The sequence below is a fragment of the Desmodus rotundus genome, chromosome 3 (genome assembly GCF_022682495.2).
Source record: "Desmodus rotundus isolate HL8 chromosome 3, HLdesRot8A.1, whole genome shotgun sequence".
Taxonomy (NCBI): Eukaryota; Metazoa; Chordata; class Mammalia; order Chiroptera; family Phyllostomidae; genus Desmodus; species Desmodus rotundus.
Window position 1 is genome coordinate 34,864,932 of NC_071389.1, and position 26,643 is coordinate 34,891,574.

The 26,643-nt window shown below is 38.6% G+C and overlaps 1 protein-coding gene across 1 annotated transcript in view; it reads left to right on the forward strand.

The window, feature by feature from the left end:
• Window positions 1–437: 437 nt before the first annotated feature.
• Window positions 438–26,643, forward strand: part of ZFYVE9 (zinc finger FYVE-type containing 9) — a 127,000-nt gene continuing 100,794 nt past the window's right edge. The window contains exon 1 of the mRNA XM_024571035.4: window positions 438–803. The gene's annotated coding sequence lies outside the window, so the exon portion shown is untranslated. The remainder of the gene's footprint in view (window positions 804–26,643) is intronic.

Genomic DNA, 26,643 nt, shown 5'->3' on the forward strand with positions numbered 1-26,643 from the left:
CAAAAAGTTAAGGTCAAAGGCAATTTCTTCATCTGTGTTGGGTGAAGATTGTGTGTGTGTAAAAAGGTTGGCGCTGGGTCACTCTTCTTACACCCAGACACACTGAAGGAATTAGAAGGAATGCCCCCTCGAATCACGAGAGAGAAAAACGAAGCGATTCCCCCGCACTCCTACTTGCAGGTGAGGGTCCGAGTCGCAGGAACGTAGTTGTACTTCCCGAAGAGAGGTGCAAAGGTGCGCGGGGTCTGAGGACTAGGGGGAGGTGGCGGAGCAGCCACTGCCCTGGGGACCTAGGGCTTTCCGTCTCCAGGGAGGCGCCTTCTGGGGCGGACCGCGAGCAGTGGGCCGCCCGGGCGCGCGCCGCCCCCGCCTTCCCCACACCGCGCTCGCTGGCCCTCCCTGCGGCTCGCGCCCGGGCGGCCGCCGCAGTCCTCGCGTCGTAGCCCGGCGTGAGGTCCAGGGGGCGCTGTGGCCCAGCGGCACCGGCGGCGGGAGCGGCCAAGGCGACGCTGGAGGCTTCGCTGAGGATCCCCGCCTGCGGCACCTCGGCTGTCCCACCGCAGCCGCGCGCGCCCGGCCCGGCTCGGCGGAGCTCCTCTGGGATCCGCTCGGCTGCGGCGGCCCAGGAGCTCGATGCGGCTCGGAGGGTGCCGGGCCTCAGCAGCAGCGGTAACCACAGCCCCTTCGGGAGTGGGAGGCTTCGCGGCGGCGCCTGGGGCTTCGCCGGTGCCCTCCGGAGGAGGCTGGCAGCTCAGGGACGACCCCCCCGGGCCATGCTGAGGCAACGGCGGCTGCGGCTCGAGGTGAGTGTGACGCGGCGCGGTCCCGTGCTCGCTGGCCTTCGGCCTCCGCGGAGGGCCCCGGCGGCAGCCTTCCAGCCGGACGGACGGGGAGTCCCGGCCGCTGCGGCAGCCTCCTCCACCCCGCGGCACCGGGGCCTCAGCCCTTGTCCCCCGTGCCCCCCGGGAGGCTTGGAGGCTCGTGGGGGGCGACTAGGCCCCGCGCCACCGAGAAGCCCTTGCCCCGGCCTCGGTTCCGGCGCCGCCCGGGGTGTGGAGCGAGGGGGCTGGCGGGGCCGCTGGCGCCCTCCGGATTGGCCCCCGGCGGAGCGCTGCCTTTATCCCCGGCCCCGCACGTTCATCCCGGAGGGATGCCGAGGACGCCTGTTTGCAAACGGCCTCGGCTTCTCCGCGCCCCACACCGAGTCCCGCAGAGTCCCTGGGGGAAGGGCGGCAGGGCAGGGTGGGAACTGGAGTGCTGGAAGTGATGGGCCCCGAAAGCCCCTGGTACCCTCCGAGTGCCGTTCACGGACCTGCTGGGTTGAAAAGAACCTTTTGCGTCTTATTTGAGGTGGAATTTCATCACCTGCCGTAGCTCAGTCCTGCCTTCTTCTATTACATTTTGCCTCGAAGCATGGTCTGCCTTTGGAGAAAGCTCTACCCCAGCTTTACGATGTTTCTAGATGAATGCTCACAATTATTCGTATATATATGTGTGTGTGTATATATATATATATATATTTACAAAGGTCTGTTACCCCGACTTCCCCCAATAAATGTATTTTAATGCCTCACTTCTCGGTACACAAATGTTCTATCTAAATAGATCCATAGAATGGATGACGAGAGGATTTTAAAAGTCGTGCTAACTAGCCTCATAACAGATACCTAATGGAAATGGGACATAGTCTAAATTTTAGAAGTTAAATGGTTTGTTCTGATATAAATGTAATAGAAAAGTTAGTGATTAGTGATTAACCTTTGATACCTAAGTCAGGCTTATAGGTATTTTTGGTTTATGATAAGTGAGGTTACAAGTTATTTTTGTTTTCCTGTTATGTAAGTTAAGGTTGTAGGATTGATAAGTACTTTTAAACTTTTATAAACAAATATACTTATTGTAGAAACCTTGGAAAGTACAGAATCTCCATAAATATTTAATAATGGGGGAAAGGTCACCTATAATCTCAAGGTACATTTTTATGGTCATTTAAAGTTTGAAATGGGCTAATACTGTTGGTGATTTTTAAATTATTATTTCTATGTATTAGGTTCAAAGTTAACTGACTATCCATTTTACTGTTTAACTTTCAGTCATTTTAAGACCTATAAAAATGTTTTACTAAATTACATTGCAATCACAGTTGAATACGTCATTTAAAACAGAATAACATGGGTAAAAAACTACCTACCTAAAAGACCCCTTACTTAACCACCTGTGCATCATGAGAAGCTCCAGAGATCTAGGGAGATATGGTGTGGTAAATGTTTTTGAGGACCTATCCTGTTAGATGCAGTAGCCTTGTATTGTTTTTGTAAGATTTTGCTTAAATATTTATGATTGTAAAAAATTGGCTTGATTAAAAATTTTTTGGTAGATTAACTTAGGTTTTAAAAAATCCAACCCAATTTTTTTCAGTGTCCCTAAAGACTACCAACATTAAAATCAGCTCAGGGTGCTTATTAAAATACGCATATCCTGGCCCCTTGAATCAGAATTTCTAGGGATGACGGTGGCCCAAGGATCTTCATTCTTACCCAGTTCCCCTCTTAGTGCTACCAAAGTTTTAAAATCATTGATATAATAAGTTTAAAGGTAACTAACTTTGGCAGGCTGAGTGAAGGTACAGTATCTGTTTTCCAGCAAAACCTTCAGTCATTCTTAAGTGGCAATATAGTCATTTGTGATAGCAACAGATAATGGTGTTTTAATCTTAGAAAAATGATATTTTGAAGGACAGCTGATTCAATCAACAAACATTTGAGAGCCTTTAGTGGTAATTGTGTTATAAAAGGATACCTGGCCACTTATCTTGGTACTTAATCTCCTTGGACCTCAATGTCATTGTAAAATGCAGTTATACTTATCTTGCAAAACTCTCGAGGTAGATATATCTGAAAAATTTTGTAACCTATTAAAGATAGTTATAAAATTAAGTTCCAGGTGCTTTCTTTGGTGTTCGAGAAACACAATAATGACAAGGTCTCTGCTAGCAACTAGCTAATTGTGGAAGCAGGACATACTTAGTTAACTGTGAAAAGGCAGGGTCAGACAAGTTTTGTGATTGAGTGGAACATGCTAGATCTCTCTTTAAGGCTTCTTATGTTTAATTCAGTAGCTTGCCTTAAGAATAATAATTTTTTTTAAAGATTTTATTTACATATTTTTAGAGAGGGAAAGGGAAGGAAACAGCAATGTGTGGTTGCCTCTCAAGCGCCCCCTACTGGGGACCTGGCCCACAACCCAGGCATGTGCCCTGACTGGGAATGGAACCCTCGACACCCTGGTTCACAGGCCAACACTCAATCCATGGAGCCACACCAGCCAGGGCAATAATTTTTATACGTGGTCTTTCCTTCCTATTCCACTTCCTGATTCATTGTCTTATTTTGAATTTATACAATTCAGAGGTAATTGTATACATTGCCTGGTAAGTGATAGTTTTATATTAACGCCTTTAGAAAGATAGAATGAGTGAAGATGATCCCATTTCTTCCTCTGTTGCTAAGTTACGGCTGTTCATTTCATTCAGTAAACTTTTATTTGGTACCTGTTAACTGCTCGACAGAGATTAGTTGCAAAGGCACAAAGCTTTTTTAAAAAAAATACAGTAATTGCTTGGATTTCAACTTAAATTCTTATGTTCCTAAAGGGATGATGTGTGTGTGTGTATGTGCGGTGTGTTTTATGGTTAATCGCATGATTCGATGCAGAGTATGGAATCAGATGTGGGCAGCAATTCTTACTACAGCTCTTAGAGCAATGAGATGTTTAGAGCTTGAGTTTTCTTAAGTATTACTGGAGTAATAGCACCTCCCACTGGGAACAAGTTCCATGAGATAAAAGTAATCAAAAGCAATTAACTCACTGTCACATAGAAGTTGCTCAATAACTATTCATTTTCATTCCTCCTTTTGGAAAAAACAAAAGCCAGGTATTGAAATTTATGTGACTTAAAACTTGGTAGCTTTCATTTTTTTAGAGAATGAGTCTCCTTTTGGAATTATTTCAAATTTTTGATAGGAAACAATTTTGATCTTAACTTACTACACATATTTTCCATTTCATTTTTAGCTAAAAATTAGCTATTCCTTGTGTATAGGGTATACTTATTACAAATTACTCATTTTCTGAGTTTTACATGATCTTTACTTTTGCTTATGTGTATCTCACCTGCTGTAGAGCCACATTTTAGTATATAATAATTGATGGAAGCTGTAGTTACTGAATAGAAATAGTCATATACTTAGTTTTCAAAAAATGATATCAATTAGTAAACTTACATTATTTAAGAACTGAAGAATCTGTAAAACAGACTTTTCCGACTAGACCACTGTGGCTCAGTTATTGGGTGTTGTCCTGCAAAGTGGAAGGTCCCTGATTCGATTATCAGTCAGGGCACATGCTTGGGTTGTGGGTTCAGTCCCTGGATAGGGGCACATATAAGAGGCAACTGATCTATGTTTCTTTCCCTGTTTTTCTCCCTCCCTTGTCCTCTCTCTAAAAATAAATAAATAAAATCTTAAAAAGCAGACTTTTCCTTACAAACTGCTATGGATTACAGCTATATTTTACAACCTGTCAGATGGGTTTCAGTCTTTTCTGATAATCTATATAACCCTGGACAAGTTTCCTACCCACTTTAAGCCTCAATTTTCTCTTCTACAAAATGTAGCTGATAATACCCACCTTATAGGATTATTGTAAGGATTAAATGATATAATGTGTAAATCAGAGCTATAAATCAGTCCCAGCAGCCCCAGTAAGTCATTGTTACTCTGGAAGTGGAAAATAATACTTCTCGTTTACTTCTGTTTGAAAGAGCTTGAAAGATCATTAATTATTTATACAATTTACCACTAGGAAATAAAATCAATATGAACAATTTTAAAGTATTAGAGATTTCTAAATTAAGGAGGAACCAAAGTGTCAGTAGTTATTATTTTAATTGTGTAGTTAGTAGATGCTACTAACCTTATACTTTATAATATTCAATACATTTTTAAATAAAATAATTGAAAATGCTGTTTATAAAATATTTCCTATTGTACAAATTCAGTAGTACTTAACATTTTTTCTTTTGAATTATTGTAAATAGCCCCTTTATAGAACTGAACTATTGGAAAAATTAGAACAGTATATAATGTGTTGTACTTAGGAGGTACTTTTTGAGAGCTTTGATAAAATAAGGTAAAGATGAGGAAATCTCTATGGACACATTAAGAAATTAAGAAAAGACATTGAATTCATACTGGGCAAGGGAAAAGGAGACCTTAGTAAGTGTTAATGGGGATCTTAAGGCATTAAGGATTTTATATTACGAAGCTTTATTTTTTTATTATTTTTAATCATTGCCCAAGGATATATTTATTGATTTTAGAGAGGGAGGGAGGGAGGGACGAAGAGAAGGAGGAAGGGAAGGAGAGAGAGACAGAGTGAGAGAGAGAGAGATATTGATGTGAGAGAGAAGCATGAATTGATTGCCTCCTGCAAACGCCTGGACCAGGGATGGAACCCACAACCTAGGTATGAACCCTGACTGGGAATTGAACGCACAACCTTTTGGTTTTGGGATGATGCTCCAACCAACTTAGCCATACTGGCCAGGGCTGGGGTTTTGTTTGTTTGTTTGTTTGTTTTTTGGTCAGCAAATATATATAAAAGGTGTTTTTTGTAACTCACTGGTAAACAAAAGTGCAAATTAAAAGAACAGTGTAATACCATTTGATCTACCTTATCAGTGATTTTTTTATTGTTGACACGGATGTCCCCCATTTTATCCCTCTTTGCCCCCCTGCCTCCATGAAGCTCCCCTCCACCTTTACCACAGTGTTGTCTGTATCCATGGGTTATGCATATATGCATATATGTTCTTTGGCTAATCTCTTCCAGTCCCCCCACTCTCTTCCATCAAAGATCTGTCAGTCTGTTCATGTATCCATGCCTCTGGGCCTGTTTTGTTTGTCAGTTTATTTTGTTCATTAAATCATATGGTATTTGTCCTTCCCTGACTGGCTTATTTTACTTTACATAATAATCTCCAGGTCCATCCATACTGTCTCAGAGGTTAAGAGTTCCTTCCTTTTTACAGCCACATAGAATTCCATTGTGTAAATGTACCACATTTTTTTTTTATCCACTCATCTATTGATGGGCACTTGGGCTGTTTCCAGATCTTGGCTATTGTAAATGATGCTGATATGAACATAGGGATACGTATATTCTTCCTGATCAATGTTTCAGGATTCTTAGGATATATTCCCAGAAGTGGGATCACTGGGTCAAATGGTTGAATGGCAGTTCCATTTTTTAATTTTTTGAGAAAACTCTGTACTGTTTTCCATAGTGGCTTCACCAGTCTGCATTCCCACCAGCAGTGTACTAGGGTTCCCTTTTATGGACATCCTTGCCAGTACTTGCTGTTTTTTTGATTTACTGATGGTAGCAGCCATTCTGGCAGGTGTGAGGTGGTATCTCATTGTAGTTTTAATTTGCATCTCTCTGATGATTAGCATACATTTGCTTTAAGCTTAAAACATTTTTATATGAACCTAGACTTGTGACTATAATAATTTCTTTAGTTGGAAATTCTATAATGATTTGTCATCATTTCTCTTTTTATTAGTTATGATAATATATCCTTAAGGAGATGTTTGTTAATATCTATTATGGTAGTTTTATTGCATTAAAAAAATCCTCACCCAAGGATATGTTTCTGATTTTAGAGAGAGAGAAAGTAAGAGAGAGAGAGAGAGAGAAACATCAATTGGTTGTCTCCTGTATGCCCTCCGACCAGGGATCTAACCTGCAAAGTTTTGGTGCATGGGCAGGATTGTTGCATATTTTTAAAAAATACCCTGGCCAATGTGGCTCACTTGGTTGGAACATCTTCCCGTACACAGAAAGGTTGTGGGTTCAATTTCTGATCAGGGTGTGTACTGGAGGGAACCAATCAATGTTTCTCTCTCACATCCATCTTTCTCTCTCCCTCTCCCTCCCTCTTTCTCTAAAAAAGCAATAAAGCCCTGACCAGTCTGGCTCAGTTGGTTGGGCATCCTGAAGCAAAGTGAAAGGTCATCAGTTCAATTCTGGTAGGGCCTGGTCCCTGGTTGGGGCATGTGCTAAAGGCAACCAATTCATATTTCTCTCTCACTTCTATGTTTCTCTCCCCTCTCTTTCTCCCTCACTTCCCCTCTCCTAAGTAATAAATAAATAAAATATTAAAAAAATAATGTGTTAAAAAAATAAAAAAGCAATGAAAAAATGTCCTCACGTAAGGATAAAAAATAAAGAAAAATGATAACACAGAAGTAGTAAATCTATGCCTTAGATTTAAAAAAATTAATTACATTTAAATGGAAATTTATTACCTTTGAAGGGAGGAGCCTTAGAAAATAAGATTGAAGAAAATGATAAGACGAGTCTAGAATTTTTCATAAATTAGGGCAAGTTGAGTATATTCAGCCTTGGTTTCTTCTGGCAGTTTGAAATAATATTAACTGTAGAGAGGCTGTAAAATGTGCAGTGAAGAATTACATGTATTTCAATTAAGTTTAGAGTATTAGGTAAGTCTGTATTTTGTTTTTTAGTAGCTTTATTGAGATATAATTCACATGCCACACAATTTACACATTTACAGTATATAGTTCAAGGGCTGTTAATCACAGAATTGTGCAGACATCATCACTAATTTTAGATATTTTCATCACTCCAAAAAGAAACCCATACCCATTAGCAGTCACTCCCCATTCCCCCTGCAATTTTCCCAGTCCTTAGCAACCACTAATGTACTTTCTGCCTCTATGGATTTGCATATCTATTCTGGACATTTCATATAAATGGAATCACAATTCATTACTGGCTTCTTTTATTTAGCATAATGTTTTAAGGATTTGTCCTTGTTGCAGCATGTATCAGTACTTCATTTCTTTTTATTGTCAAATAATATTCATAAGCATCCTTCATAACCAGCACGTGATGGAACTGGTTAACCATGTTGTGTGGTGATGGGAATAGTGGTGTGGGGGCTTCAACTCTGAAAGATTGTATTCTAAGAATATTGCCTAACAAGAGGCAATTGTAAGCCTTAGTTTTAGCTTTCCTTTAACTGCTAAGACACTTCTAAAAAGTTAGAGCCCAGTTGCATATGTAGCTATTAACGTTTCTAAGCATTCAGGACTGGTAGGTTTTAAGGATTGCCATTACATGTCCATGATATATAATCCTACATACATAAAGATCAGTCATTGCTTTTTATTCTTTTTTTTGTTTTATTTTTATTTTTAATCCTTACCCAAGGATATATCCATTGATTACAGACAGAGGAAGGGAGATACAGAGGGAGAGAGAAACATCAATTGGTTGCTCCCCGAACACATGCTGACGGGGGACCGAACCTGCAATTTGGGCATGTGCCCTGACCTGGAATTGAAGCCGAAACCCGACGACACTCCAACCAACTGAGCCACACTGGCCAGGCTACTCTTTATTCTTATATGTAGTATAAGTGTGTTTCCAGTCAAGGTATTAAAGTTTTCCAATCAGGGTATGAGGTTTTTGTAGGACATAGTTCAAAGTAAGTAATGAATGACTTGCTAATGTTTCTAAAGTTATTTCAGAATAGTAAGTACTGCAGGGAACACTGAGTAAACAAAATGCAAGTTTGGGACCTTCATTTTATATACAGTGGCTCACCCACAGTATTTTTCCACTTGATTTGATCACCATTTGATCCTTTAATGGTGACTTTGAACTGAGTGAGCTGAAGGGCTTCCACTGATTTGTTATACAATCTTGTATTTGCTTTGGAAGCCATAATTTCTATAGAAAGTTACAAAAACAGCAGTTTTTGGAGTCTTTTTGCTGGGATTAATGTAAAGGTATGCATTTCTATTTATAACATGGTTCTTTTCTAACCTCAGATTAAGGTTTGGTAGTTTATCTGCCAGAATTCCTTTTATTAAAATGAATAAAGAGTAAATGGTATGTTTTTTTTTATTATTTCAAAGCACATCAGAGCCATCTCAAAATTCCCTTTATTAAAATAAAAAGTAAGCAGTATCAAAATTTTTTGAAAACATTTTGTCAGGGTTTATATAAACTTTAGTCTCCATTTTTCACTTTTAATTTAACCTGAAAAACAACCCCCAAAAAGTAATTAAAATAAAACACTTTGAGTTTGAGAAAAACCTTGAAACTTCAAAATACATCATCTGACCTTTTTGTGATTCTGGTGATGTTATAACTGCCCATAGGTTTTTTGTTTGTTTTTTTTTTTAATTAGTAGCTGAAGTAAATTGTTTTTGAGATCATTATGAGGTCACTGTTAGAAATTTCTGCTCAGTGTCTAAACAATAAGGTTGAAACTGCTCTTCACGATTTGGTTCCAGTCTGATCATTCCTTACTCCTGTTTCTGCATGCTTCGTATACAGTTCTTCTAAGACTCCAGGTTGATGAAGTTCTCCTTGGTTGCTTTTTTACCTTGTATTACTTACGTAGTATAAAAGCATTGTCAATAGTGTGCCACCTTCTGCTAGATGTGTTACATGTGCTATTTCTAGTTCTTAAAAGGGCCCTATAATATCCATATGATTATGCCTGTTTTACAGCTGAAAGAACTGTGAGTTTTGACTTTCCTAAGCCAAACCATACATCTCTGGCTATAAAACCCACACTCTTTTTCATCATGTGAACCTGCCCCACGTGTTCTTTATTTGTTTTATGTTAGGATTTTCCATAGTGCATGAGAATATATTCATATTGGGAGAGCATAAAATTAGTTGATTGACTTTGGTGGATATTTGCCTTGGAAGTATACCACTAGCATGTAGCATTTTGTGTAAGAAAAAGGTGTGTGTGTGTGTGTGTGTGTGTATGTGTGTGTGTATCTTGGGAACTTTAGCTTTTTCATGTACGGTTTTTAAAAAAAAATTATTGCAGTAAAATATGCCATATGTTGGTATTTTTGAAGCAGGTAAAAATGCCTGCTTTGCTATTAGTAGAAAAATATAATAACTGATATCTGGACCTCCTTTCTCTGATCTGAAAATGAGTGATGGACTAGATGTTAAGTCCCCTTCCACATTTAATATTCTATTCAATGTTTCTAAAGAAGAACTGAATGAAAAGATAGATGACATGTAGACAACTCTAGACAATGGTGAGTAAATGTCATTAATGAAGTAACAGAATGGAGGTGGGAAGGGTAGCAGTGGGCTGTGGGTGGTGGCTAAGGAAGATAGGGGAGCCAAGACTGAGGGATTATAATTTGTATAAAAATTTTCCCTGAAACAAAGGAAATATATTTCTGAATCAAAACATGGAAACTGTGGAAATTAGCCTCATGAATATCTCATGACTGAGGTGTCTTCTTTTTCTACCCATAAGCCCCTTTTGCCCTTTTTTGTGATAAGTGTGTATGTGTTTGAGAAACAGTGTATGTGGAGCTGTGCTATATGAAAGTAGCCCGGTCACCAGGAGCACACTTGGAATACAGCTTTAATATTACTTATAAAGTAAGAATTCAGTAATTAAAATGGGGACCAATTATTGTTGATAAAGCAAAAGAGGGCACGTTTTGCCTTAAAAAAGCATGAGATGTATTTTAGTGAAAAAACTTTTACGTAGCCTTCCCACCTTTGAGATATTGGAGGTGCTAATGTTGATAGACAGATGATATCTTTACTGGCTGGAAAATTGTTAAACAGCTAGAAAATTGTCCTTATTAGCTTCTTCTGGAGTCCCTGCATCAGTGAATCTTGACTTTGGGAAGAAATCATTCTACACCAGGAGGAAGGAAATGTTTTTTAATCAAATAAGTTTTAGTATACTGCTATATCCGTCAGGTAGAGATTTGCAAATACCCATTAGTATTTTAAAAATGGAGGAGTAAAAGTAAAGAAACTTCTTCAGCAGTATATCACCCAAACTTACTGGCTGTGGAACCCTTTTCTACCACATAATACTTTGTACCTTTTACTGATGCCAACTTTTATCTGTTTTATAATGCCTCACCCTTAAGTGATAGGCCCTGCTTACTTCCTGAAGGACCTCATTCTATTGTTGGTTACTGCTAATTATTAGAAAACAGCTTTTATATTTAGCCCAAAATTTGCTTTTCTCTCATATCTATCTTTGTTGTTTTGCTCTCTAAAATTACGTAGAATAATTACTCTCACCTTATTTTTTAATATATTTTATTGATTACACTATTACAGTATTCCCAATTTTCCTCCTTTGCCCCTCTCCACCTGGTACCCCCATTCTCTCCAGCAATCCCCCAGCCCCTTAGTTCATGTCCATGGGTTGTGCATATAAGTACTTTGGCTTCTCCATTTCCTACACTATTCTTAACTTCCTCCTGTCTATTTTGTACCTACTAATTATGCTTCTTATTCCCCACACCTTTTCCCCCATTCTCCCCTTCCCCCTTCTAGCTGATAACCCTCCAAATGACCTCCATATCTATGATTCTGTTCCTATTCTGGTTGTTTGCTTAGTTTGTGTTTTTACATTCAGTTGCTGATAGTTGTGAATTTATAGCCATTTTAATGTTCATAGTTTTTATCTTTTTAAAAAAATAAGTCCCTTTAACATTTCATGTAATAAGGGCTTGGTGATGATAAACTCCTTTAGCTTTACCTTGTCTGGGAAGCCCTTTATCTGCCCTCTATTCTAAATGATAGCTTTGCTGGATAGAGTAATCTAGGTTGTAGGTCCTTGCTTTTCATCACTTTGAATACTTCTTGCCAGCCCCTTCTTGCCTACAGAGTTTCTTTTGAGAAATCAGCTGACAGTCTTATTGGAACTCCTTTGTGGGTAACTCTCTGCTTTTCTCTTGCTGCTTTTAAGATTCTCTCTTCATCTTTTAACTTTTGACATTTTAATTATGATGCCTCAATTTGGCACCCTCCCTGTGCTTGTTTCTGTGTGTTAGGTAGAGCTGGTTTGACTTCCTGCCTTAGTAGCATGACCTATTGTAGAAAACACACCTGTAAATTGTGTGGGATGGAGCCTTAGGTAATGGTCAGGGTGGGGCAACCCCCTTCACTGCTTTGTGGCTCTGTGTGTGGGGAGGGTTTGGAGAGGGGGCAATGCTGCCACCTGGCTTCTGGACAGTTGCCCTGTACTCTCCCTGTTCCTAGTCACTTCACTTATTCCCTGTATGCAGTTGGTGCCCTTCCAGCTGTTGCCCTGGTGCTAAATTCCAGAGGGGCTGGGTCTGCTTATGTTCTAAATTGTGCAGACTCTCTAAGCAGAATCTCCTGAAAATCTGGCAGTTTCTTCTGCTGCCCCAACCCCCACTGCTTTTTACAGCCAGAAGTTATGAGGATTTATCTTCTTGGCACTTGGCACTGGAACCCTGGGTTATGCAGTCTGGAATGAGGCTGGGATCGCTTGCTCCCGAGGTATCCCTGATCTTATCCACCACACGTGAATGTGGGACTGCCTGCTCTGCCGCCACTGCTGCCTCTCGGCACCACACGGATTCTCCACACCTCCACCCGTGTCTGTGTCTCTGCCTCTCCTGCCCATCGGGATGAATGTGGCTTATTTAAATCCTTGGACTCCATGCAGTTCAGTTTTCTGACAGTTCTGGGTGTTATTTGTTGTGGGGTTTAGTTGTAATTCTTTCTGTGGTTGCGCAAGGAGGCAAAGCATGTTTACCTATGCCTCCATCTTGACCAGAAGTCTCTGTTCTCACCTAGCAGTTGAATAGCTCTATCTCTTTCTTGTGGGGAGATACAAGGGACATGCTTACATGATTGCCACACATAGAAAGTGACAAGTAAATGTTAATTATTATTATAATTATCTGTGGATTAAATTTTCCTAAATTGCTTTTATCCTTTATAAGTAAAAACTTCTAGACATCTTAACTTTCTTGGCTATTTTCTGTTGGAAATGTTGTTTGTTAAGATGTGAAATTAATCTTGTGTTTGGAACTGGAACTAAAAACAGTATTTCAGATGTGATCTGACATATAGTAGATGCTCAGTGAATGATGAGTTAGATGAATTGTGTTACTGATCAGTACAACTTGGATTGTGTAATCCACTCCCCCGCCATCCCATCCCCAATTTGGACATTTCTAATGGTGCAGCCTGAGATTACATTAGCTCGTTTCCTGATGACTTTTTTCCTGTAACATGTCATTCAGTAGTTTGGGTCTTTCTGAACACAACTGTAGAAACATATATTGCTTAAAGCATCGTGTTAGATTTAGTTCATTATTCTAATTTGATTTGAACTTGTTGAATATTGATTCTTTGATATAGCAGAACCAGCTGTCACACTTTTCTCCCTCTCATACTACAGATTTCATCATTGTGCCATAAAAGCTCACATCTAAATCATTAATAAAAATGTTGAACGAAATAGAAGATTAAGAATCAAGCTCTATGCCATTCAGATTGATAAGTATTTATGGTCAACACTATTTAGCCTGTTACGAATTCATTAACTACATTGATATATGACCCAGATTTCTACATTTTTTCCACTAAAAGATAGTGAGAGATTTTGTCAAATAAAGACATTGCAGAAGAAAATGAAGTGAGTCTATTTGGCTACTAATGACCACCACTTTTCTTTCTAAGTGCATATTTTGACTTTTATCAATCAGAAATCAGCTAGCTATATGACCTTCATAAAGCCACTCAGCCTTTCAGGACTTGACATTCCTGAAATAATATGATTGGCAAGTTCATAGAGACAGAAAATAGAACAGTGGTTATCAGGGGTTGGGGGTGGTAATGGGGAATTAGTCTTAATGGATACAGATCTCAGTTTGGGAGGATGAAAAAGTTTTGGAGATGGGTGAGCTGATGGCTGCACAATGTGAATATATTTTTTAAAGTTTATTGATTGAGAGAGAAGAGTGGAGAAAGAGAGACAGACAGACAGACATTGATGTTGTTCTACTTATTTATGCATTCATTGGTTGATTCTTGTATGTGCTCTCTAACTGGGGATCAAACCTGCAACCTGGGCATATTGGGACAATGTTCTAACCAAATGAGCTACCTGGCCAGGGCTACAATGTGAATATATTTAATGCCACTGAGATATACATGCAAAAATGTTTAAAATACTAATTTTTTTTGTTATATATATTTTACCACAATAAAGAAATAAAAATATATATTAAGAATAGGCCAATATTGAACAATAACAACAACATTAAGGAGCTATTGGCCTCTTGTTTTACTTATATACATATAATAAAACGCATATCAAACTTAATGGTGAAACACTAAAATAATTCCCATTAAAGTCCAATATAAAATGTTCATTGTCACCATATTTAGAGGAACTAGCAATGTAATCAGACAGGGAAAGAAATAAGAGACATCACTGGGGTAAAAAAGAATAAGCAATTTGATAGAGGGGCCCCATTGATCTCCTTTGACTCTGCATTAGAGAAATGAAAGTCCCACTGGAAGGGTTATGGAAGGGTATAGTGTGTGTGCATGTGTGGAAGGAAAAAGAAGAAATCACCTGAAACCTGGAAAAAAAAATAATGACTGAATTAGATCAATGGGCCTACAAGAATCACTATTGAGAATAAGTAAAGGGGAGACATAAGGTGAGTTCATAGGGTATGTGGATCTACAGTGATCTTCTGGCTACTAACTTCAATCAGAGCATTTAACTTTTCTATGTACTGCTGTCTGGGGTTCTGCTGCTCATAGTAGTATCTAAGACATTGGTCTAGAACCCTGTGGATTCTTACAATAGAAAAGTTTAATATTTCAGGTTTAGTTCAATAGTTAGTAGTCAGCATAGTTCCTAGAACATAGTAGGATAATTGAGATTACAAGAAGAATCATTGAAAAGACAGTCATATTAATAATATTAAACTGAGTTGTCTTCTAGTCTGTGCTATCAGTTATTGGAGGGTTGGAAATATATCTTATATTTTACCTGTGTCCTCTTCTTTGATTCCCTTTCTGCTACTGTTCTCTCTTTTGAGCTCCCTCTTTTCTTTGAAGTAAAGATCACGTTCAATGGAAAAAGTGGCTAGTTGAGTTCACATATCAAATGATGTGTAAGTGCTCTTTTGAGCCAACTATCACACTTTGGTATGCAGCGTAAGTGCCTTGTTTGTACTTCTCATTTTGTCACAGAATATTAAAAATACATTTACTCAAGAGTTGAAATTTAACAAAATTAATAAATTTTATTGCTTCATCTACCAAGTGAAACTGGCATCTATTTTTTTTTAACTGAGTTCATGGCAGTGAAGAATATGACTAGTATAATTTGGTGTGGCTCCTTTGATCTGTGCTAAGGTGCAAGCAGTTCTGCCCCCTGTTGCTTTTGTGAAGTGCAGATGTGTCCGTCCATGCAAATGTCAACACAGTGAAAAAGGCGTACTAAGTTGTGTTTTAGTGCTATTATGAAAACAGAATTTTTTAAAAAATGAGTATAATTGACATATGACATTATATTACTTTTAGGTATACACAACATAATGATTTGATATACATATGAAAACAGTTTTGACATCATATACTTTCTGAAAGAGTCTTGTGGATTTACAGGGGTCTGTGAACCACACTTTGAGAACCATTTGGAGTAATCTAAACTTATCTCATTTTGTTTTTGGATTTCAAGCAGCCTGAACTTTACCTTATAAGATTACCCAGCTTTTTAAAAAAAATTTAAATCATTTTTTATTTTTCAATTACAGTTGACATACACCACAGGTGGCAAACACAAGGCCCGCAGGCCAAATCTGGCCCTCCACCTTGTTTCTACCCAGTGGTAGCACCGAGCTCCTTGCCCCTAGTTAAGGAGTAGTTACATTTATACAGTCCTAAAATTCCATTCAGCCTTTTGAAGGCAACCATGAGGCTGACGTGGCCCCTGGTGAAAATGAGTTTGACACCACTGACATACACTATTAGATCAGTTTCAGGTGTATACCCCAGTGCTTAGCCATTATATAACCTACTAAGTGATCATCCTGATAAATCTCAAACCATATGACACCATGCATAGTTACTAGAATATTATTGATTATATTCCCTATGCTGTACTTTATACACCTTCATGACTATTCTGAAACAACCAATTTGTACTTCTTAATCCCTTCACCTTTTTCACCCATCCACCTAACCCCCCTTCGTATGGCAACTGTCAAAATGTCCTCTACGAGTCGTTTTCTCTTCTGCTTCCTCATTTATTTTGTTTTTTTAAGATTCAATTGTTGATAGCTATGTATTTGTTGCCATTTTATTGTTCATATTTTTATCTTTTTTTCCCCTATTCTTAAAGAAGACCCTTTAACATTTCATGTAATACTGGTCTGATGATGATGATGAACTCCTTTAGCTTTTTCTTGTCTGGGAAGCAATTTATATGTCCTTCGATTCTAAATGAGAGCTTTGCTGGGTAGAGTAATCTTGGTTGTAGGTCCTTGCTTTTTATCACTTTAAGTACTTCTTGCCAGTCCCCTCTAGCCTGCAGTTTCTGTTCAGAAATCAGCTGACAGTCTTAGGAGAGTTCCCTTTTCTTTTGTTGCTTTTAAGATTCTTTGTTTTCAACATTTGCTTTTTAATTATGATATGTCTTTGTGTGGGCCTCTTTGGATTTATCTTGTTTGGTATTCTCTGTGCTTGCTGGACTTGTATGTCTATATCCTTCACCAAGTTAGGAGAGTTTTCTTTCATTATTTTTTCACATAGGTTTTCAATTGTTTGCTCTCTTTCTTCTCATTATGGCACCCCCATGATGCACATATTGGTACGCTTGAAGTTGTCTCAGAGGCTCCTTACACTACCTTTATTTTTCAGATCCTCTTTTTTTGCTGGTCTGCCTAGTTTGTTTTTTAAACTTTTGTAAATTCAACACCCTGGTAGATAAACTCATAGAGTATTTAACTACTTAATCATTAAAAAATGCTTTAATAATATAGTGCTTGATCTGTACCCTTCTTTGTTTTTGTTTTTTAAAAGATTTTATCTATTTTTAGAGAGAAGGGAAGGGAGGGAGAAAGAGGGGAGAGAAACCTCACTGTGTGGTTGCCTCTCATGCACCCCATCCTGGGGACCTGGCCCACAACTCAGCCATGTGTCCTGACTGGGAATCCAACTGACAACCCTTTGGTTCACAGGCCAGCATTCAGTCCACTGAGACACACCAGCCAGGGCCCCTTCCTTGTTTTTAATCTGAATATTTTACTGTTTGTTCATACCTATTAACTCTATCCTGATGATTTAAAAACAAAGCCCAACTAGTTTTAAGGTTTACATTCCATATTTTCTTACTCTGAACAAATCTCTTCAAGTATAGCAGTTGATCTTTTGACATTTAAATCCTCTGAGATTCATGAAACAGAAGTTTTTGTTTCTCTAGCTCCTTTGGGAAGAGGCAAATACATTTAAGATTGGTGGAATATTTTCAGCAGATTCTTGAAATGAAAGCAGTTAGAAGTATTAGTTGTAATGTCATATCATAGTATATATTTTGAGATATTTAATACAGTGGTTTTTATGCAAAATTTGGAGTTGCCTTAGGAGTGAGGTGGGACTTTTCTTTAATATAGTCCTTGTTTAAGGAAACTATTATTAAAATCTCTCATAAGTGAAAATTGAAAGTAGAAACAGTTTTTGTTACGGATTAGATTTTTTTTTATTGTGATTCAATTACAGTTATCCTCATTACTCTCCCCGCCCTACCCATCCCCACCTCCCACATTGAATCCTTCCCCCACCATTGCCTTTGTCCATGGGTCCTTTATTCATGTTCCTTGACAGCCCTGCCCCTTGAGATATTAGATTTCTTAATAATAAACTCTAGATGGATTATCAAGATTCTTTCAATGTATTGAAATTTTATTGTATTAACTTTTGTTAGATATAATTGGCAGCTGATCAGCCTTAATCTGATCCCCCCCATATACTCCTCATGCTCATGTACTACTCTTCCCCTCATTTAATCTACTCTTTGCCCTTGCTGTTCCCTCTTCTTGGAACTCTCTTTCCCCAGGTATTTGTTGCTTCTTGACATAAATATCACCTCAGTGAGACCTTCTCTGGCTTCCCTAGCTAAAATTGTAACCCCCCATTTTTCCTTTTTTTATTTTCCTATTTTGTGTGTATCATCTAGTGTACCATATATTTTACATGCCTATGTTGTTTATAATCCATTTCCACCCATTAAAATGTAAACTCCATGAAGGTCAGGGTTTTGTGTGTTTTTATATGTTATTGGATTTGGTTTACTAGTATTTTGTTGAGGATTTTTACATGTGTATTCCTAAGGTATATTGGTCTATAGTTTTCTTAGGTCATCTTTGTCTGATTTGGTATCAGGTGATTTTAGCCTCAGAATGAATTGGAAAGGGATTCAGAATGAATCCCTCAGAATGAAATTTTTTTAATTGGGAAGGATGAGTATGAAATTTTAAAATTAGTAATTCAGTCTCTTGTATTCAGAATCTATTTTTTATGTCAATTTTGGCGTTGTAGTTTGTTTCTAAGAATTCATTTCATCTAGGTTACCTAATTTAGTGCACAATTGTCCATAGGATTCTTTTATAATCCTTTAAAAAATCTTATATAATTTCTCCAAGGTCAGTACTAATGGCCTTTCACTACTGATTTTAATAATTTCAGTCTTCTCTTTCTTGGTCAGTCTAGCTAATAGTTTGCCAATTTTGGTGATCATTTCAAAGAAAGCAACTTTTGGTTCTGTTGCTTTTCTCTATTTTATTTATTTCCATTCTAATCTTTATTATTTCCTTCTGCTTGCTCTGGGTTTAATTTGCTCCTCTTTTTCTAGTTTCTTAAGGTGGAGAATTAGGTTATTACTTGAAATTTTACTTTAAGAAATGGGTGTTTATAGCTATAAATTTCTAAGCATTGATTTCACTGAATCCCGTTTTAGTGTTTTGCTCTCATTTTTTTGTTGTTGTTGTTTAAAATCCTTACTCAAAGGTATGTTTATTGATTTCAGAGAGAGAAAGGAAGGGAGGAATGCAGGGAGGAAGGGAGAGAGAAAAAGAAAGAGAAAAACATCGTAACATCATATTGGTTGCCTCCTGTAGGTGCCCCATCCGGGGGTTGAATCTGCAACCTGGATATGTGCTCTGACCAGGAATTGACCTGCAAACTTTTGCTGTATGGGATGACACTCCAACCAACCGAGATACTTAGCTAAGGCTGTGACTGCGTTCTTGTTAAGCTTAAAGCACTGTATTTTTCGGACTATAAGACGCACCTAGGTTTTAGAGGAGGAAAATAGGAAAAAAAAATTTGAAGCAAAAAGTGTGGTAAAATATTTAATAACATAAATAACAGAATATCCCTCCCCCCACAGCGAGCCAGGTAAGCTACATTTGGATTATAAGACACACCCCCATTTTCCTCCCAAATTTGGGGGGGCAAGTGCGTCTTATAGTCTAAAAAATATGGTATTTCTACTACTTTTCCTTGTGATTTATTATTTGACCTGTTGGGTTTTTTAGTGAGCTAATTAATTTACACAGATTTTTAAATTTTAAAAAATTTTCTTCTGTTAATTGGTTCCTAATTTCATTCCATTATGGTCAGAAAACAAACTTTATACTATTTCAATCCTTTTAAATGTATTGCAGCTTGTTTTGTGACTTAATTTATGGTCTCTGTTTGTTTGACCTATGTGCACTTGAAAAGAATGTATATGCTGCTGCTGTTGGGTTCGGTGTTCTGTAGATGTCTGTTAAGTCTAGATGTTTTATAATGTTCATGGTTTCTATTTCCATACTCATTTTCTCCCTAGTTGTTTCATCCATTATCCATTATTGAAGGTGGAGTATTGAAGTCCAGAACTATTGTTGTTGAATTTTCTATTTCTCACTTCAGTTCTGTCAGTTTATATTTCATGTGTCATGGTGCTCTGTTGTTAGGTACTCTAGCTTTAATTCTGATGTATAATATGGATTGGACTATGTGTGTTAAAAATTTGATAACTAGCCCTGGCTGGTGTGGCTCAGTGGATTGAGTGCTGGCCTGTGAACCAAAGGGTTACTTGTTCGATTCCCAGTCAGGGCACATGCCTAGGTTGTGGGCCAGGTCCCCAGTAGGGGGCGCTTGAGAGGCAACCACACATTGATGTTTCTTTCCCTCTCTTTCTACCTCCCTTCCCCTCTAAAAATAAATAAATGAAATCTTTAAAAATTTTTGATAACTAAATAAAACGTTGATTCCATCATGTGTGCTGTGAACCATAAATGGAATTTGTTTCAATATAACTTTGATGCTTAAATGATTTTGATTAGTAGTTATGTATTGTTTTGTATAGAGTACATAAAGAAGCACTTGTCTTTGAGAAGACTCTTAAATTCACCGGGGCAGTGGTTCATTTTACAGGTTTATGAGCATGTAAGGCACAGTGAACTGTAGCAATTTAAACATAGTTGAGATAAAATGTTAAAATAATTACTTTGCCAATGCATTAATTTTTATTGAGAGAAAAGGGCATGTAATAGCATAATATTCCTTGACTGTTCCTGGAAGAATTTGAGTCAGTACCAATTATTATAAAACTATTAACAGTATCTACCTTTTGTATGCACAAGTCCTAAGTCATATCTGGCTTAGGAGGAAGAAGCAAATAGAGAAGTATCCATTATGTTATACTCTATGGATATTATTTCCTTTTAATTTTCATAGCAATCTTTTGATGTGGGTGGTGTTGCGCCCACTTGACAAAAGAGCAAATTAAAATGCAGAGATTTATTAATTTGACTAAGGTCTCCTGGTAAATGCTCCTTTCATTTTCTATCATTCTTTTAGTCTTTTATTCAACAAATATGTCAGGCTTTGGAGATGCAGACATGACCCTGACAGACACGATCCTTTGCCCTCATGAAGTGAATTGTTTGGAGTCCTTTTACTGAGTCTTTGAGCCATATTTCATATAGTAGTGACATATATTTGTAGAATACTCTATAAAATATTTTTGCATTGTTACCTAATTTATAATTCTTACTGCAGTTTTGTGACCCTGGTGGGTTTGATATTATTGATGTTAATTCCCATTTGAAAACTGAAGGAAACTGAGACTTAGGGACATTAAGGTCATGTGGTTAGTAAATGGCAGAGCTAGCACTCAGTCCCAGGTCATCTGGCTCCAAGAATCCTGTACTTTTTCCATTACACTACATTGTCTCATTGTTTCACATGAAACTATATAGCCTTGATTGCCAAGAGTGATATCCTGGAAAGTAACCAGTCCAGCAGCACTTAGCAAAGCAGAGCTCTGCCAGGCAAGGTGTGTGGGAAGAGGAAAAAATATCAAGAGGCTCAAGCAGCTGTGTCTAAAGTGCTGAAATGAACTTTTTCCTAAATAATGCAGTGAGAAAAGATACAACATGAAAAATATTGCACAGAAATAGTCTCAGCCTCATGTGGATGGGGTTCCAGGGACATCTCCCTCCCTATTCCTGAACAAAGACTTGAAACAGTAAATTTAAGAGGAAGAGACCCAAGCAACACAGGACTCTGTACAGAGTATCTGCCGCTGCAAATCAGAGTGTAATCTTTATATGAGGAAGGGACTGCTTGTTTTACATTGACTACCTCAACTATTTACTTTCATGCAGGTACAGAGATAGTATCTATTCGGTAAAAACATTTGAGTGCTTCCTCTGTGTAAAAGCTCTGTTAGACATTGTGGGAGTGATACCAATATAAGCATGAAACCATACTTGCCCACAAGGAGCTTGTAACCTGGTAAGGATATTTTGCATTCATTCAAACAATACTTGTTCATCCAGAGTCTATTATGTGTCAGACCCTGTACCAGGTGGTTAGGAGACAAGAGTGGAGATAACATAGAAACTGCCTCTAAGCCTTTAGCTTATACTTCCCATTGCTTGGAGAGTATTTCTTTACCTTCTTCCCCTAAGTCTAAGCAATTAGAAACCTTTTATAATACAGAGCAGGATCTGAAATTCTCTTAGCAAAAAGCAGTCAATACTGCTGTTCTGGTGACTTGGCCACAAAGAGAACCTGATAGCTTATGGGTCCGAGCTTAGGGTCAACTAGAAAACATATACATCATATTTAACAGTCAAAGGATTAATGCCCAGAATAAATAAAGACTTCAACAAATCATTAAGAAAAATACAAACATTCCAACAGGAACAAATGAGCAAAGAATTTGAAGAGATCCACAGAATAGGAAACACAAAAGGTAAAAATAAATGTAAATCTTATTAGTAATCAGAGAAATGGTGATTCGATAATGTAATATGTACTATTTTTCCGTCTTTTACTGGAAAAAATAAAGGTTGATAGTAGCAAATTTAAGTAATAATGATGAGAAAACTTTAAGTACTTTATCTATGACAGGCACAACAATCCTGTGAAGTAGGTACTATTATTAAACTACTGTTTAAAAAATTTTATTTAGCTATTGATTTTAGAGAGAGAGGAAGGGGGAGAGAGACACATTAATTTGTTCCACTTATTTACGCATTCATTGGTTGATTCTTGTATGTGTCCTGACCAGGATAAAACTCATAACCATGGCTTACTGGGTTGATGCTCTAATCAACTGAGCTACCTGGCCAGGGCATACTGTTTTCTTGATAAGGAACTTGAGATACAAGGTTAGAGTAACTTGCCCAAGGTCAGACATCTAACACTTGTTGACCCCAAATTTGAACTTAGGCAAATCTGTCTCTAGAGCCTGCCCTCTTAATCATAAAGACAGTGCCTTTATCTGGGTTGGTACCATTATGCTTTATGCTCAGCCTCTAGAACAGTGCCTATCATAAAGAAAGCACTTAAATATATGTTGAATGAATTTTTAAAATGAAAGTGTATTAAGCACATCATTTTGGAGGATAATTTGTTACTATCAAAAAAGGACACACATTATAGACTCAGTAATTCCATTTTTTAATGTATATCTGAAAAAAAACATGTAGGTAAGGAGGCATGCACAAGGGTATTCATAGCAGCATTTCTTGGTATTTGTGGGAAAATAAGGGAAAATTTAAATACTCATTAGTGCTGTAAATAACTAATAAACATAAAAGTAGTTATATGTAGCTATTTATAACTAATAAAGTAACTAAATAAAACTATGACATGGGTATATTTTAGAATTCTGTGTGCACAGTTAAAATAAATGAAATAGTTAATCTGGAAAGATATCTAGGATATATTATTGAATAAGAAAAGCAAATTCTAGAACTTTTCCTACCAAAATAAATTCTAGATGATGGGAGAGTAAAACAAATAAAAATAATCATGCTATAATAATAGCAGAGAAAACATGGATAAATATTTTTATAATATTGGAATGAGGAAGGCTATTTTTGCAAGTACAATGTGAATTGTAGAAGCCATAGAGGAGAAAAATGATGAATTTGGCTACATAAAAATGGAAGATTTCTATGTAGAAGAAAGAACAAACATTAGACTTCTGGCCAAGATGGAGGTGTGGGTAGATACACATTGCCTCCACACACAACCAAAAGAAGGACAACAACAAATTTAAAATAAAAAGATAACTGGAACTGCTACAAAATCAAACTGTGGAAGTCTGACAACCAAGGAGTTAAAGAAGAAACATTCATCCAGACCAGTAGGAGGGGCGGAGACAGGCAGCCAGGGTGGAGAGGACTTGCAGCAAGGTCCTGGCTGGAGGACTGGGCGGTCCCACATCAGCGTGCAGATAAACCAGGAGAAAGAACTGGGGAGAGAGACAGACCGTGAAACCCAGGGTACCAGCACGGGGAAATAAAGCCTCAAAACCTCTGAATGAAAAAACCTGTGGGAGTTGCAGTGGTGGGAGCAACTCCAGCCTCGGAGGAGAGTTAATTGGAGAGAACCACAGGGACCTAAAATGTACACAAACCCACCCACCCAGAAATAAGCACCAGAAGAGCCCAATTTGCTTGTGGGTAGCAGAGGAAGTTAATGAAAACCAACTAAGAGCTGAGTAAGCAGCACTGTTTCCTCTTGGACCCTTCTCCCACATAGAGCACCATAATGTACCCATGTGGGTTTCCCCACGCTGGCGAATACCTAAGGCTCTGCCCTTTACTATGTAACAGGTGCACCGAAACAAAAAAATATGGCCCAAATGAAAGAAGAGATCAAAACTCCAGAAAAAACATAACTAAGCGATAAAGAGATAGCCAACCTATCCGATGCAGATTTCAAAACATTGGTAATCAGGATGCTCACAGAAATGATTGAGTATGGATGCAAAATAGAAGAAGTGAAGTCTATGAAAAGTGAAACAAAGGAAAATGTACAAGGAACCAACAGTGAAGGGAAGGAAGCCGGGACTCATCTCAACAATTTGGAGTAGAAGGAAGCAAAACATTCAAGCAGAACAGAAAGAAGAAACAAGAATTCGAAAAGGATGAGAGGCTTAGGAAACTCCAGGACAACTTTAAATGTTCCAACATCTGAATCATAGGGGTGCAAGAAGGAGAGGGAGAAGAGCAAGAAATTGAAAACTTATTTGAACAAATAATGAAGGAAAACTTCCCTAATCTGACAAAGGAAATAAACATGCAAGTCCAGGAAACTCAGAGAGTCCCAAAGAAGTTGGGCCTAAGAAAGCACACACAAAGGCACATCATAATTAAGTTACCCAAGATTAAAGATAAGGAGAGGATCTTAAAAGCAGCAAGAGAAGCAAGTTACCTACAAAGGAGTTCCCATAAGAATAGCAGCTGATTTCTCAAAGGAAATCTTACAGGCAAGAAAGGGCTGGGAAGAAGTATTCAAAAGTCATGCAAGGCAAGGACCTCAATCCAAGATTACTCTATTCAGCAAAGCTATCATTTAGAATGGAGGGGAAGATAAATTGCTTCCCAGATAAGGTCAAGTTAAAGGAGTTCATCATCCCCAAGCCATTATTATATGATATGTTAAAGGGACTTATCCAAGAAGAAGAAGAAGATCAAAAATACAAATAGTAAAATAACAACAAACTCACAACTATCAACAGCCGAACCTAAAAAATCAAAAACAAACTAAGCAAACAACTAGAACAGGAACAGAATCACATAAATGGAGATCATATGGAGAGTTATCAATGGGTAGGTGAAGAGGGGAGAATGGGGGGAAAGGTACAGGGAATAAGAAGCATAAATGGTAGGTACAAAATAGATGGGGAGGTTAAGAATAGTATGGGAAATAGCGCAGCCAAAGAACTTATATGTGTGACCCATGGACTTGAACTAAGGTTGGGGAATGATGATTTCAGGGGGATACAGGGTGGAGGGGAATAAAGGGGAGAAAAAATGGGACAACTTTAATAGCATGATCAATGAAATATATTTTAAAAAAGGAACAAACCTTAAATTAGGAAAAAGATTCTAAATATGATATGTATAAAAAATATTTACATGCAATTTGTAGAAAGGCCAATAAACATATGAAAGTTGTAAATAGATATTCAGCTTTTACCCATAATTAAAAATACAAATTAGGAGAACCAAGATGGCGGCGTAGGTAGACACACTGCGCCACCTCGCACAACCAGAACTGACAGAAAATCCAACAGCAAGGAAGTCCCAACACCAAGTAGATAAAAAAGAAACATACATCCAGACTGGTAGGAGGGGCGGAGACGGGCACCGGGGCGGAGAGGACTCGCATGGCCGTGGCGGGACCGAGACTGGCGGAGTGTGGGACGAAAGGGGCAGGCAGTCTGACCACTAGCAGACCCTGCGGCCCCACATTCACGCACAGATAAACCGAGAGGGCCGGACTCAGAGTGGCGGAGAAAGGGGCAGGCAGAGCAGTGGGTAGCACCCTGTGGCCCCACATTCGCGCAGAGATAAACCGGACAAACTGCGGGGAGCGAAGCAGACAGAGCAACCCAGGGCAGCTTGGGGAAATAAAGCCTCAGACCTCTGATTGAAAGCGCCCGTGGGGGTTGGGGCTGCAGCAGGAGAGACTCACAGCCTCACAGGAGAGGTCATTGGAGAGACCCACAGGGGCCTAGAGTGTGCACAAGCCCACCCACTCGGGAACCAGCACCAGAGGGGCCCAGTTTGATTGTGGGTAGCGAAGGGAGTGACTGAAATACGGCAGAGTGTAGCGGGCGCCATTGCTCCCTCTCAGCTCCTCCCCCACATACAGCGTCACAGCGCAGCAACCAGCGTTACCCCGCCCCAGGGAACACCTAAGGCTCCGCCCCTTTAAGTAACTAGACGTGCCAAGACAAAAAAAAAAAAAAAAAAAAAAAAGGCCCAAATGACAGAACACTTCAAAGCTCCAGAAAAAATACAACTAAGCGAGGAAGAGATAGCCAACCTATCAGATGCACAGTTCAAAACACTGGTTATCAAGATGCTCACAGAATTGGCTGAATCTGTTTGAAAACCAGATGAAAAAATGAAGCCTATGCTAAGAGAAACAAAGGAAAATGTACAGGGAACCAATAGTAATGCAAAGGAAACTGGGACTCAAATCAACGGTGTGCACCAGAAGGGAGAAAGAAACATCCAACCAGAAAAGAATGAAGAAACAAGAATTCGGAAAAATGAGGAGAGGCTTAGGAACCTCCAGGACATCTTGAAACGTTCCAAAATCCAAATTATAGGGGTGCCAGAAGGAGAAGAGGAAGAACAAAAAATTGAAAACTTATTTGAACAAATAATGAAGGAGAACTTCCCC